This window comes from Arvicanthis niloticus, chromosome 11, assembly GCF_011762505.2.
Source record: "Arvicanthis niloticus isolate mArvNil1 chromosome 11, mArvNil1.pat.X, whole genome shotgun sequence".
Classification (NCBI taxonomy): Eukaryota; Metazoa; Chordata; class Mammalia; order Rodentia; family Muridae; genus Arvicanthis; species Arvicanthis niloticus.
The window spans coordinates 13822921-13836281 of NC_047668.1; positions in this window are offsets into that span (position 1 = coordinate 13822921).

The following is a 13361-nucleotide window of genomic DNA, read 5'->3' on the forward strand; positions in this document are numbered from 1 at the left end:
ACTCACTCTGTAGACCAGGCTGGCCTCGAACTCAGAAATCCGCCTGCCTCTGCCTCCCAAGTGCTGGGACTAAAGGCGTGTGCCACCACCGCCGGGCGCCCACACTGCTCTTGCAGGGGACCCAGGAGCAGTTCCCAATTCAACCACCTGTAACTCCATCTTCAGATTCAGAGGGATCTGACACCCTGTTCTAGTGCACCTGCATTCAGACAAGTACATACCACACACAAACAAATAGACACACATAAAACACGAGGAAAATAGTATGTCAGAATATGTATCTCTTCACATATACAGAGTCAGTAGGACGGAATAATCTCCCTGTGTTCATCACCCCAGCTCAACATCAGTTCCCCACCAGCCTCATTCTATTGCCCTTCCCACCACTTCCCCCACGTTGTTAGGAAACAATCCCATCCATTCCTCTACTGCGTCCATAAATACCTCAAGATGTATGTATCACTAAGAGAAAGGGGGCTCCAAACAAAAACGCCCATAGTACTGTTAGAACATGTTAGCTGAACTAATTTCTCTTCTTTAACATGTATTTACTTGCCAGGCAGTAGTGGCACACACCTTTAATCCCAGCACTTGGGAGGCAGAGGCAGGCGGATTTCTGAGTTTGAGGCCAGCCTGGTCTACAGAGGGAGTTCTAGGACAGCCAGGGCTACACAGAGAAACCCTTGTCTCGAAAAACAAAAAACAAAAAGAAAAACAAAAAGAAAGAAAGAAAGAAAGAAAGAAAGAAAGAAAGAAAGAAAGAAAGAAGGAAAGAAAGAGAAAACAGAAAGGGAGAAGGAAAGGGGTAAAGACAGAAGGGAGTTGAGTGCTTGCACGTACAAAGCCCTGGGTTCAACCCTAGTGCCCAGTGTGCTAGGACATACATCCCTTCACTGACAAAAGAACCAGAAGTTCAAGGCCAGCACATGAGACACATTCCCAAAAAGTAAAAACATAATAATAAAAAGGGCTAGGTGTGGTGGCTCACACTTTAATCCCAGCACTCGGGAGGCAAGGGCAGAGGCAGAGGCCAGCAGAGCTCTGTGAATTTAAGGCCAGCCTGATCCACAGTTAGTATGTAGCCAAGCCTACATACTGAGACTCTGTTTCCAAAATCCAATTTAATAAATATGTAGTAAAAAGGGTTGACATTGTAACTTGGTGATGGGTAAGGCCCTGGGTTCATTCTCTATACTACAAGGCAAAAGGAAGGGTGAGGCAAGAGAAGAGGAGAAGGGAAGGGAAGGGAAGGGAAGGGAAGGGAAGGGAAGGGAAGGGAAGGGAAGGGAAGGGAAGGGAAGGGAAGGGAAGAGACTGACCAAATTGGAACCAGGATTTGGAGTAAGATAATGACAAATACAGTGTGGAATTTTGTTTTGGAGATAGAGTCCCATGCAGCCCAAGCTGGCTTCAAACTTATGTAGTCAAGGATGGCTTTGAACTTCTGATCTTCTTTCCTCTATAAGGTCTCTGAGCACATCTCCAGCCCCAGTGTGGAGTTTTATTAGCTGAAGTTTCTAGCAAGAGAATTTCTAAGAGATGAATAGCCCAGTTTAAAAACCAATCTCTTAGAGTCAGCAGGATGATTGTGTGTGTAAAAGGCGCTTGCTATGCAAGCCCAACAGCCGGAGTGACATAGATCAGGCACCAGAACCCACGTAAAAGTGGAGGAAGAGAACCCTTCGACCACACGACACACTCATAAGTGAACACACAATAAAATTTTAAAAATTTAAATCTCAACTAAAATATGAGGAAATGGGCCTGGAGAGACGGCTGTTAAACCTTTGCATTCTAGAGAACCTGGCTTTGGGTCCTTGAACCCATATCAAGTGACTCACAAATGCCTGTAACTCCAGCTCCAGGGGATTCTGGTACCTTTCTCTGGCCACTGAAGGCACCTTGCGAATATGCACATATACACAAAGACACACACATACACATAATTAAAAGTAAAAGTTTAGCCGGGCTGTGGTGGCGCACGCCTTTAATCCCAGCACTTGGGAGGCAGAGGCAGGCGGATTTCTGAGTTCCAGGCCAGCCTGGTCTACAGAGTGAGTTCCAGGACAACCAGAACTACACAGAGAAACCCTATTTCTAAAAACAAAACAACAACAACAAAAAAAGTAAAAGCTTAAACAAAATATAAGAAAATACATGTTCTAATTCTGGATTCAGTGTACAAAGTCTCTCAATGCCAAGGCAATGCACTTGTATATAAAATCCAGTGAGCACAGAGTTCAAGCTAGTCACCTTGAGACACGTTATGAGAGATGATAGTATTCCTTCCCCAGGTTCTCTAACACCATCAATTACCACAGCTGACAAATGATGCTCATTTTATAACTTCCTCCCAGAAAACCAAAGACTCTTTGAAGGCTCCCTGAAGCCCAGGACACTTGGAATCCGAGGAACAAATGGCTGCAGGCATCTTTAGCTCAGATTTTTGAAACACAGTTTCTCTCTCCACAAAAAGGAACAGTTCATCATAGCAGATTCCAGATGGAATTAGGTCTACAAGGAACTGTGAGGCAATGGTACTGTAATGAAGGGTGGTTTCATTACATCTGCTTCTAAAATCAGAAGTTTTTACTCCATGTTTGTGCCTTTTATACCCCTGGCTATCTATCTCAGAACTCAGAGATCTACAATACCTTGCCTTGTAAAGGCATGCTCAATCAACACCCAGCTACCATATTTATGACTCTTTAAAAAAAAACATTTTAAATTATTTATATATTCTTATTCTATGTAAACTGGCTCTTTGCTTATGTGTGTGTCTCTGCAAAAGTCACATCTACTGGAAATAGAGTTATTGGGAGTTGTGAGTTGACATGTGGGTGCTGCGAATGGAACCCCAGTCCTCTGAAAGAGCAGCCAGTGCTCTTAACTGAGCACCGAGCAATCTCTCTAGTCCATGTTTGTGACTTTCAATGTGCTAAGTTCTCATCAAGAAAGTACTTACTTTTTTTACATTTACTGGAGAAACTCTATTAGGGCAGTTCAATCTCTTCCATACATTACAATCACAGCCTGTGGTTGTTTGAATATGCTTGGCCCATGGGAAGTGGCACTATTAGGATGTGTGGCCTTGTTGGAGTAGATGTGACCTTGTTAGAGGAAATGTGTCACTGTGGGAGTGGGCTTTGAAGCCCTATTCTCTAGAGACCCTTCTCCTGGCTACCTAAAAAGAGTCTCCTGCCATGTCTTTGGGTCAAGATGTAAAACTCTCTGCTCCTGCAGCATCATGTCTACCTACATGCTGCCATGCTTCCCATCACAATGATAATGGACTGAACCTCTGAAAACTGTAAGCCAGCCCCAATTAAATATTTGCCTCGGTCATGGTGTCTCTTCACAGCAATGAAACCATTAACTAAGACAGAACCTTTCCAAGTTTCTTTTGTTGTTAAGAATAATTGATATTTATTCTTTGACAGTTGCCCACATACAATATATCTTGATTATCTCCTCCTCCTAGCCCTACCACCAAGTCCCTCTCACTCTAGAACATCTTCTTCTCAATAACTCACTGAGTCTAATTAGTGCTGCCTGCCTGCGTATCCATGGATGTTGTAGGATATACGATCACACTGTGACCCCGAGACTGTGTTGTTTACTGAAAAAATACCTTTTTCTAGTTGTTATATGGCTCAGCCCTTAGTACATACTTTTAATCCCTCTGGCTGGAATACAGACACACCATTAGTACACACCTTTAATCCCAAACAATGAAGGTGAAGTTAGTTGTTAGAAGGAGGCAGCCATGTTTAAAAGTGATGTCTGATAGACAGGCAGACAAAGTGATGAATCAGAGAAAAACTTGATCAAATAGGATATGCCCAACTCTCATGGGAAGAGAGAGGAAAGAAAGGTGACTTAAGAGAGAGCAGTGCCAGCCAGGCAGTGGTGGCGCTCGCCTTTAATCCCAGCACTTGAGAGGCAGAGGCAGGCAGATTTCTGAGTTCGAGGCCAGCCTGGTCTGGCTTCCTGATCTAGCTTCCCGATCTCCACACACAGCCCAGATTAAACACACAAACCTAAAAGTTCAAAGCTGTGACCCAGGCATGAGAGAGGATGCAAGGTGGTTGCCTTTCTGTGCCTGGGTTACCTCAGCATCTTCCAGTCCCATCCATTTTTCCTGAAAAGTTTATAATTTCACTTTTCTTTATAGCTGACTAGATTTGTAATGTGTGTATGTGCCATATGTCCGTTATCCAGTCACCCGTTGAAAGACACCTAGGGCCGTGCGGTGGTGGTGCATACCTTTAATCCCAGCACTTGGGAGGCAGAGGCAGGCAGATTTCTGAGTTTGAGGCCAGCCTGGTCTACAGAGTGAGTTCCAGGACAGCCAGGACTACACAGAGAAACCTGTCTCAAAAAAACAAAAGGAGAGAGAATGTCCAGGGCCTAAGGCCCTAGGTTCATTCCACACTGCCTCAGCAATAAATGTCCATATCTTGTCAGGCATGGTGGCTCATACCTATAACCCCACTACTCAGGAAGCTGAGGCAGGAGGACCACTGAGAGTTTGACGCAACCTGGACATACTGAGTCACAGGCTGGTCTGGGCTACACAATGAGATTCTTTCTTAAATGTAATTAATTAATTTAATAAATGTGTGTTGTCTTATCAACCTATTGACTGCAGGACACTGCGTAACTTCTCAAAACCTGGAACTAGAGTGGACAGGCATCATCTCTGAATGCTGGCTTCCCCAAGTGACTTGCCTTTCCTTACAAAGAACAGAAAATCACATGATTGCAAGCAACAGGTCATGCTGGCAAGGATGTGGAGTGAGGGGACACTCTTCCATGGCTGGTGAGGGCAAACTTGTACAACCACTATGGAAATGACTTTGGCAGTTTCTCAGAAAACTGGAATCTACCTCGAGACCCAGCTATACCACTCCTACACCAACCCAGCCACAAAACCTTCGACCTACAATTTGTCCTGCCTATAAGATGTGCAGGGGTAAAAGTAGAACAGAAATTGAGGGATGGCCAACCAATGACTGGTCCATCTTGAGACCCACACCATGAGAGGGAGCCCACCCCTCACACTTTATTCTGCTGTACTTACAGGCAGAGCAGAGTGGCTTCACTCCAGAGCAGCTGATGGAAACAATGCAGAGACCCGCAACCAAACATTAGGCAGAGCTCCGGGAATTCTGCAGAAGAGGGGGGAGGAAGAATTGTAGGAGCCAGAGGGGTCAAGGACACCACAAGAAAACCTACAGAACCAACTATCCTGGGCTCACAGGGGCCCACAGACACTGAACCGCCAACCAGGGAGCCTGCAGGGGACTGACCTAAGCCCTCTGCACATTGTGACAGTTGTGTGGCTTGGTCTTCCTGTGGGACTCCTCACAGCAGGAGCAGAGGCTGTCTCTCACTCTGTTGCCTGCCTTTGGGACCCTTTCCCCCACTGGGCTCCCTCATCTAGCCTCAATAGGAGAACAGGTGTCTAGTCTTACTGTAACCTGATATGTCAGGGATGGACAATACCGGTGGGAGGCCTCCCCTTTTCTGAGGAGAAATGGAAGAGGGGATGAGGTTAGGGTGAGAAAGCCTGAAAGGAGAAACTGTGACCCGGATTAATTCCTTAAAAAATAAAATAAGTATTCAGATTGAGTTCCTGTGTTGTCCGACAGGTGTCGCTGTGCTTCCCCTAACATTTAAATACAGGGTTGGAGAGAAAGCTCAGGGTTAAGATCAAGTTCTGACCTTCCAGGGGACCAGAGTTCAGTTCTCACATGGGACAGCTCACTACCACTGGGTCAGCTCCAGGGGATCCAGGACCCTTTCCTGACCTTTGTAGCTACCTGTGTGCCTCTACATGTACATAAATAAAACAAAATGCATCTCTAGAAAAGATTTAAACCCTCAAGGCACAAGGAGCAGTTTAATAAGGGACCCAAAGCAGCTTGACTTGTAGTTCATAAGTGTCGAATAAACTGGCCAGTTAGCCTGTTAGCACGGCAGCCTTTTCAGTCCCCCCCCGCCCCGCCCCTGTCAGCTATGCTCCAGTTCTTTTAGCCATTCCGAAGACTGATGCTCACCCTTAGTTCAGTCACTGTTGCCTTTGACTCTCCACCTGCAGCAACCTTCCCTACCTCCCCTGTGCTAGCCACAGAACCCCTGTTGCTCTCTCATCAGACCACGAGATCCACAGGGTAAGGATGACACGTTTGCTCACTGCCTTATTCCCAGCTAGTATGCAATTCCTGACACATAGTAGGAACTCAGTACTTCTTGTCTACTTTTGAGGCATTGTTATACATAGCCCAGGCTGCCTAGAACAGGTCTTCTTCTTGGCCTGCACATTACTGGGATTACACGTATGCACCAACATACCTGGCATGCACCACCACACCCAGCACTCAATACATGTTTTTAAGGCTATTAACAAGAAGTTAACCTTCAATGCCAGGCATGGTGGCACATGCCTTTAACCCAGCACTCAAGAGCCAGAGGCAGGAGGATCACTGTAAGTATGAGTCTGGTCTACAGAGTTCCAGGCCAGCGTGTGCTTAGGAGATGGAGGCAGGAGTCCAGACTAGGCTATACAGTGATACCCTCTTAGAAAACAACAAAAATTAAAATCTTGTGTTACAAAGGACACTATAAAGAAAACTAAAAGCCTACAGAATGAAAGTATTTTTTTCAAACTATGTATCTGGTAAGAGCCTTATATCTATAATATAAACAACTCTTATAAATCAATTAAGAGATAAGCCAGGGAGAAATGGCTCAACAGTAAGAGCATTTGCTGATCTTGCAGACAACACGGTTTGGCTCCCAGCGCCTACATCAGGTGGCTTACAATGCTGTGCAATTCCAGTTCTGGGGATCCAATGTCCACTTCTAAACATCACAGCTTCCTACACACATACGTGTGCACACATCTGTGTGCATTCTCTGCACACACACATAAATTAAAATCTGTAAAATGTGTTTCATTTTTTAAAAGGTAACCCATTTCTAAGACTGCAGATATTTTCCCACAGAGAATGAAGAAAGAACATGAGAGGAGACTGAACTCGCACTTATGACTTCTGCACTCAGGAGGCAGAGAAAGGAGGACCACAAGTTGGCAGCTAGCCTGAGCTACATAATGGTTCAGACAGCCTAGACTATACAAGTGAGACCTTATCTCCAGAGAGGGGAGTGGCTATGAAGCAGAACTGGGAAATAGAGGAACGTTGGGAAGTGGGAAAGAAGACAACACAAAAGGAAGTGGGCTCAATAACATTAGGATGTTTGGAAAAGCCATAGGAGATCTTATTATATGTATTTTAAATTATATATATATACATTTAAATGAAGTTAAACATCTAAACTTACAGTTTAGATAAAGTTATGCCCCTTGGGGTGACAATGTTCCTCCAAGAGCCATAGACTACCTAACAAAACCCCAGCTGTGTGTGGTGACTTTCACCTTTAGTTCCAGCATGTAGGAGGCAGAGGCAGGAGGATCTCTGAGTTCAAGGCCAGCCTGGTCTACACAGTAAGTTCTATGACAGCCAGAACCATTAGATTACACAGAGAAACCCTGTCCTAAAGAAAGGGGAAAAAAAAGTCAGAAGAAACAGCCAGTGGAGGAAAACAACCATCCTACCCAGACGTGACATCTACCTGCAACAATGATCAAAACGACAAGACATCCCGAAAGGTGGCTCTAACATCCTGGGCCTGAAGGCTCAGTTGACAGGAGGGAAATTCATGCCAGGTTCTATAAACTACGCATGGCTGGTGAGGCCATGCACAGAACCCACTACTGCCTTTCCTAAACCATTATAATTCCCAAGTGCATTTTAAATTCTTATTCACAGATAAGTGTAGCTCTGTCCTCTCATCAAAGAAGCTTCTTTATACTACAATAAAAGGCCACTATAGTATAGTTGTTAGTGTATTTTTTTTATTATTTTATGGATTCTCATCTCTCTCACCCTTCCAACCTTTATTTCACCCTAATCCTTCCAACCCCTCACTAGGTAGGAGAGAAAGAAGGTCAGAGGGGAAAAGGGGTATAAACCTCTTTTAACCAACAAAATAAACCACTTCCTGCTGATTGAGGTCTGTGGGTTCCTTGGGACAAGTCTAATCTTTGTAGTCAGGACATCTCCAACTTTACCTCTCTTTGCTCAGGGACAGCAGTGAGAGCAGCAGCTTACTTCTGCAGAGCACCTCCCTCCCCTTCCGAGGCTCTGGCATTTATTCTCTCTTCATAGTAGGGCTGCAGAGGTAGCTCAGAGGTTAAGAGCACTGGCTGCTCTTCTGGAGGTCCTAAAATCAGTTCCCAGCAAGCACATGGTATCTCACAACCATCTATAATGAGATCTGGTGCCCTCTTCCGGCATATAGGCATATATGCAGGCAGAACGCTGAATACATAATAAATAAATCTAAAAAAAAAAAAAATCATCCCCTCCTAGAGCACAAGACAAACTGTGGACAAACTGAAGCCATCCCGTATCCCACAGCTGGGATTAAAACAAAAACATCAGCACATAACATAACTGGATTTTTAAAGAAACCAAAATGCTCACTACATACTGTTGCTGAGCAAGACCTAGAAAATGTCACCACCAACTGACATGGTGACATAGATGGGGGAATTCTCACAAGGCTGAGCCCTCCAAGAGCTAAGGTTGCTTTCAGAGAAGGAGTCAATCTTCAGGAATAAGCCCCATGGTAGGTTAGCCAATCCCAAAGGTCAGCTGCAAACACATATGAGCTACACTAATGACCTCAGCAGACTGGAGTTATGAATATATATATATATATATATATATATATATATATATATATATATATTCATGTAATATATATTATATATAATGTATATTATGATATAATTGATATATACATATATTCATATATCAGTTATATGTAAAGAAAAAGAGGCCATGAATTTGAAAAGGAGTCGAGGGAATACACGAAGAACTGGAAGGAAGGGGGGGGGGGAAATGATGTAAATACAGCATTCATATATAAAGTCCTCAAACAAAATGAGAAACTAAAACACAATGACATTCTACATCGCAACCACTAGGATGATGAAGAAAGACACACAGACTGACAAGTTCGTAAGAATTGGAGAGATTGGAGTCTGTAATCCTACCTTGTGTGTAGGATTATAAAATGGTACAAACTCTTGTTTTTTAAGATTCATTTTAGTTATTTTTAAATTATGTGTATATGAGTTGTGGTGGTTTGGATATTTATGGCCCAGTGAGTAAGTAAGTGGCACTATTAAGAGGTGTGGCATTGTTGGATTTGGTGTGTCACCATGGGCATGGGCTTTGAGACCCTCCTCCTAGCTGCCTGGGAGCCAGCCTTCTCCTGTCTGCCTTCAGATAAAGATGATATAGAACTCTCAGCTCCTCTTGCACCATGCCTGCCTGGACACTGCCATGTCCCAATTAAATGCCGTCCTTTATAAGAGTTGCCTTGGTGATGGGGTGTTCTTGGCAGTAAAATCCCAAGACATGAGTGTCTTCATGAGTGTGTATACATTTGAGGTCAGGTGCCTGCAGAATGTAGAAAACGGTTGGGTCCTCTCAAGGAGCAGTATATGCTACCACTGAACTATGTCTCCCAGCCCTGTCAGATGCTTTATTCTTTGGTTTTCAAGACAGGGTTTCTCTGTGTAGTCCTGGCTGTCCTGGAACTCACTCTGTAGACCAGGCTGGCCTCGAACTCTGAGACCTCCCTACCTCTGCCTTCTGAGCTGGGACTAATGGCGTGTGTGGCACCATCTCCCACCTGCTGCTTCTTACCCCTTACACTACTGGCAAGCAGTTAAGGGGTTACATGCTCTTCTACATTCAAGTTGAACTTAGAACTAGAGAATGAACAGCGCTCACTATGGGCTGTAGTCTGAGCTCTGGTTCACTCTCTGATCCACACAACCCACTGTGGGTTCTTACACATCTCATTGCTAGTTCTTTCTAACTCAGGAGCATGACCTCATAGTAAAGGAACTTAGCAGTCTGAGTCACACGAAGGCTTGAGGCGGCGGTGGCAGTGAAATGCTCTTCCACACGGCCACAAACACCAGTCATGCCCGCCAGCTTCAATGGTGTAACTGCACACCAGCTGCGAGTTATTAACTTACTAGCTCATGGACACAGTTCAGATTCAAATACCCCTTATTATAAAACCTCAACTAGATGGATGTGGTGACCTCTGGTTGTGGTCTTAGCACTGAGGCAAGAGGATGGCCATGAATTCAAGATCAGCCTGGGCTAGAGAGTGAGACTCTTTCAACCAATCAATTAATCAATAAAATAAAAGGAAAAAAGTCCTGAATTGTTTGTGCTTTTGCTTCTGGGACTGGTCAGGAATGAAGGAGGGAGGAGGTACCGTGTCTTCTAAATCTTATAGGCAATTCTATATATAGTCAGAACTTTATTCTGCAAGTGGTTAGGGAGGCAAGATTTACAAACATCTGAGTTTGCTGCTATTGCTGTTGTCTGTTTAACAGGGATGCTCTCACTAAGTAGTCTACCTGGCCAAGGATGGCCTTGAACTTCTGATCCTCCTGCCTCTACTACCAGAATGCTGGGATTAAAAGTGTGTGCCTCCATACCTGGTTTTGAAACCTGCTTTCCTTCCCTCTCCCCCCAACCCCTGCCCCACTTCTTACACCTCCTTTTCTCTCATCTTCTTTTGCCTCTGCCTCTTCCCCTTCCTCCTCCTCCTCCTGTTTCCTCTCCCATCTCTTTACTTCTCCCTTCCTCCCTTCCCTTCCCTTTTCCTATAGTACCAAGAAGCCAGTGAGGGCATGCTAGGAAAGCAATCTACTGCCAAGCAATACTGTCTTAGTGTTTCTACTGCTGTGAAGACACCAAGACCAAGGCAACTCTTATAAGAAAAACACTTAACTGGGGCCTGAGGTACAATTCAGAGGTTACTTCACTGTTATACTGTTGGAGAGTATACTTAGTGAGAGCATCCCTGTTAAACACAGTGCTAGCGGGGTAGCTTTAAGTTCTACATCCGGCAGGCAGCAGGATGAGTGAGACAGTGTAAGCATTTGAAATTCCCACTTCCAGTAACACATCCTCCTCCAACAAGGCCACACTTCCTAACGCCGCTCCCTCAGCATTCAAATGTATGAGCCTTTGGGGGCCAATCTTATTCAAACCACCACAAATACCCTTCAGCCTCAGTGTTATTCTTCATTTATTTATGAGTGTTTCACATGTATGTCTATAGAGGACAAGAGGTCCTGTGCACATAGACAAGCACTGGAGAAGCCAGAGTTTGTGCAGGCTTTCTCTTCAAAGGAAGGAAACATTTCCCTGTCTTCCTCTGAGAATGCTGGACAAGAATGTGATGTCTGCTATCTGCAGGCCCAGCTTCACCTGAATCCCCCAGAGTATTATGTTTATTTTTCCCAGATACACTCCACACACACCTAGTTCTTAAGCATTGCCACTCTGTCAATAGAACCTTCCTTATGAGATGTCACCTGTGCTATATGACAGCCCGAGTGACTTCTATGTTATCTTAGGGCCAGGCTGCCCTGACGCCATCATTTTCCCCAGATCCTTACCCTGAGCATTGTTTCTGATCAACAGAATCCATCTTTATGGAAGAAGCCATATGTGCTTTGTAAGGAGTTTCAATGTAAACATGACTTAAGTTTGTACACTTGGAACTCAGTTAACTGTCATCAGAAAACATATTTCCAGAATTGTTCTGTGCTAGTGTGAGACTCCAGATGTTTGGCCCAGCACCTGCTAGTGTGAGACTCCAGATGTTTGGCCCAGCACCTGCTAGTGTGAGACTCCAGATGTCTGGCCCAGCACCCGCTAAGTAAGTCGGCTGAACCAAGTTAATTCTTACCTCACTTGGGTGCCTTCTCTTCTGGACATGATGTTTGCAGGGAGCCCCACGTATGTCTGTGTATCACATGTGTGTCTAGTGCCCAAGGAGGCCAGAAGACAGTGTTGGAGTTACAGAGAGTAACGAGCAAGCAGCCATGCGGGTGCTGGGAATTAACCAGGGACCTCTGGAAGAACAGTGGGCGCTCTTAACTGCTGAGCTATCTGTTTGGCTCCTCAAAAAAGCCATTCACTTTTTTACATGTATCATCTTGTTTTCACTAAATTCAGTTGTGTGACATTACCATTATCTAATTTTAAAAACATTTTTACTTCCCCAAAAGAAGTAACCCCCCTGCTCATCGCAGTCCCAACATCTTCTTTCCCACCATAGACGGCCACTAGCTTACAATCTGCAGGTTTCCTGGTTCTGGATCCAGTATGTGGTATGTGCTCTTAGGACCTGGATTCTTTCACTCTGAACAGCATCTTCAGGTTAATCCAGCTTGCAACGTTACAGGTCCTTCGCTCCTTTTATGGCTAATCAAATTCTGTGGCATAGGTACCTTCCTAATCCATTCATTAGCAGAGGGACATTTCAGTCCCTTGCAGTTTGAGCTGTTATGAATAATACTTCCAGCTTTAGTGTCTTTGGGATATGTACATCAGAATGGACTCATTGGGCCTTGTGGGAGGTTGAAGTTCTGCAGGATTTGGTGGTGCATGGCGTTAATTCCAGCACTCAGGAAGCAGGGGCAGGAGGAGCTCTGTGAATTCAAGGCCGACCTGACATACACAGCAAGTTCCAGGACAGCCACAGCTATAGAGTCAGACTCTATCTCAAAAACTTTTTTTAAAGTTATCAAACTACTTTTCAAAGTGGTTTTACCAAAGCTGGGCACTATCATAGGTGGTCCTACCACTTGTAAAACAAAGGCAGGAAGGTCAGGAGGTTAAAGCCAATCTCAGCAAGTCAGTGAGTTTAAGGCCAGGCTGATCTACAGGAGACCTTGTCTCACAACACAAAAATGAAACTCAAAGCAAAACAGGGACTGGAGAGATTGCTCATTGGACATGAACACTTGCTCCTCTTGCCAAGGACCTGAGTTCACTTCCTAGCACCCAGATCAGGCAGCTCAGAATCACCTCTGTGGGCCTTCTGGATCCATCCGTTTTCTTTCTGGAGGGGTGAGGGAGATTTTTAGGCAAAGTCACAACTCAGCCTAGAGTGATTAGGACCTCACTGTGTGACCCACACTGGCCTTGAACTGATGGCAATCCTCTTGCTTCAGCCTCCCAAGAAGCTGGGATTACAGGCCTTTGAACACCTAGCCTGGCTCAGATTCATCATGTTTGAAAAATCTTAAAAATGATTTTCAAAGTTTTAACCTGTCTTAAGCTCCCCATCTTGATTGTTTCTTGGGAGAAATTAGGGAATATTCACCTTTCCCAGTTTCCAAAGAATCTTGAACAAACTTTATCTGGGCCTTCAGGTGGAATAAGGGTCAGGTTATTTCATTTCTC